The 2500-nt window shown below is 29.9% G+C and overlaps 1 long non-coding RNA gene across 1 annotated transcript; it reads right to left on the reverse strand.

Annotated features, from left to right (window-relative positions):
* Nucleotides 1–784: 784 nt before the first annotated feature.
* On the reverse strand, nucleotides 785–1055 carry LOC122854962. The gene is made up of 2 exons (XR_006374022.1): nucleotides 1014–1055; nucleotides 785–876 (listed from the first exon to the last, which is right to left on the reverse strand). It is a non-coding gene; the product is annotated as an uncharacterized LOC122854962 (long non-coding RNA).
* Between the last annotated feature and the right edge of the window lie 1445 nt (nucleotides 1056–2500).

Consider the following 2500-nt stretch of genomic DNA (forward strand, 5'->3'; position numbering starts at 1 on the left):
ACGTGAAACGAAGGAAGTTTATTGAAGATACACTCTTCAATTATGCCGAAACTTAGTAGTTGTACAAACTCTTGATATTTTTCTTTTCTTCTCAGCAAATCAGGTTTAACAACTTGTAACAATTTTTTTTCTTCAATGTTTGCAATACAAAAACGGCAACAGTAGTGAGCGATAAAAGACCCTTTGAAACCCAGTAGAGGGTTGAGGCCTAAATGGTCTCCTGCAATAGTTAATAATGCAAAATGAACTTGTTCTTCTTTACTATTTATATGAAGAGTAATTTCTGTTTTTTCAAGATATTCAAGCTCTTCAATAATATTACTAAATAATGTCAAGTTGCCGAGATCATTATGGTCTGTGGTATTATGAAGTTGTGCTAAAAATATATTTGGCAATGAACTTTTGTATTCATTTGGAATACACATTAAAGAATAGTAAACTCCACATTGTTTTGAGATTATTCTTCTTAAATCAATGCAATTATTTATTTCAAAGTCGTCTACAAATAGTTGCAAAGGAAGTACAACTTTATCACGAAAACTTGATTTTTTATCTTTCCAAGTTGTTCCGTTCATTGGAGACATAAGTTCTGATGCATTTTCACACTAAACTATGTGCTGAGTAATTTCTTCATACAGGCCTGGAATTGACAGATATTGTCTCAAAACTTGAGCCATCGGAACACTTTCAAAAGTAGCATCCAGTGTTGCCGCAGGAGGTACAGTTGTACTTTTTCGAGGTACGTTTTTGAAACGCCAGTACAAAAGTACGCCTTTTTTTTTGGAAGTACGTTTTCGTTTTTTCTTAAAAATTTCTTGAGCTAATCAAATTGTATAGTATGCGCACGCGCGCGCTCAATGTAAACGGAGGTAAACCCTGTAAAATGTATATAAACACTGTATAACAGTCTTAATTAATGCTACCGTATATGTTTTTTGTTATTTTTGTTTATTTTTAGCACAAGAAATATAATGACTTATTCTTTCAAAAATAATTCGATACTCAAGTATTACCATTGTTATTGTAGACTTTGAAAAAAATATTAAAAATTTTTCTAATAACGTTAAAAAAAAAATGAATGATGTTTTTATTGTTTTTGCTTCAATAAAATTTCCTATAGACTATCTCTTGTCGGCCATTTTTTTAAAAAAGTACATTTTTTTGCCAGGAGGTACGTTTTTCTATTTTTTGAGGTACATTCACAAATTTGTCTGCGGCAACACTGGTAGCATCACGAATAACTAAAGCTTTGTTTTCTTTCTTTTTTATTGGAGCAAGACGAGAAGTTAAGTTTATTGTTTTTGATGGAACAAAACAATCTAATTCTTTCACATTTTTTGTTACTTTCCGGTCTGTATTATATTTTTCGAAATTCCGATCAACTATTGTAAATATTAAACGAGCATTCTCATGGCAAAGACAATTTGGCTCAAATGTCTTTAAAATTTCAGCGACTATTATCGATGTTGTTGCTTGTACTTCTTTTATTATAGTAATCGCAGAAGCTCGACATAAATAAGCGTTCCATACAATTTCGAAGTAAAATCTGCTAATGTTTTTGCTATGACTTCGTTAACGTGATCATAATCTAACGACGGTTTAATTTTTTTTTTTATTTTCTGAGCTTGATAATTCCTCTATCGAGCGTTTATTTCCTTGTTCAATATTAAATCCACGATTATCACGTAACTCTGGTGTTTTTGATACATCTGCATGTATAACTGATAAACTGAGTTGTCTGTGTGAATTTTTAATATGAGAACAATAATTTTGCAGATGATGTATTTATTTTTTCACACAAACTACAGGGCCAGCCAGCAGTTCATATAGTGTCTTTGTGATATTTTTGAATATGAGGTTTTATGTCATTACAATCAATTTTATCGAGACAAACTGGGCATTGTAATAACTTCATTTTGAACATTTTGACGAAATGAATAACTTTGAACTATCCTCCAATAGAGGATAAAACTTAAAACTTTTGTAAGAAGCTCTGAAACGATATAAATAATTTGATAATTAAAGAATTAATTAATTTTTATTAAGTTAACTTATGTATCTTAAAAAAAAAATTAACACATAACCTCAAAAAACTTACCAGTCAAAAAAAACTCTGCTTTTGTCGAAAATTGGTTATCCGCCAAAGGAAGAATATATCTCAAAATATAAGCACGAAATAAACTAAATGTCTATTATATTCAGACGAAAAAACTTTGTAATTATTTGAATAAAAAAACAGTATAAATGCATAATATTGAATTATCCACAATCATCAGTCATGTTTTATTAACAATCCACAACCAGATAGTTTGGTGCATAAAGAGCCATGGTGTGGCGCTGAGGGAGCCTGTGGCGGCCATTTTGCATTTTAAAATAGGCTACGAAAAGTGCCAAATTTGAATAAATGAAAAGCAATATTTTTTTTTTTTAGTTCTGAGAATACTGAATATATATTTTTAACATTTTTAATATATTATTTGATTGTTTTTGTTATTAAAAA

The sequence above is a fragment of the Aphidius gifuensis genome, linkage group LG4, assembly GCF_014905175.1.
Source record: "Aphidius gifuensis isolate YNYX2018 linkage group LG4, ASM1490517v1, whole genome shotgun sequence".
Lineage (NCBI taxonomy): Eukaryota > Metazoa > Arthropoda > Insecta > Hymenoptera > Braconidae > Aphidius > Aphidius gifuensis.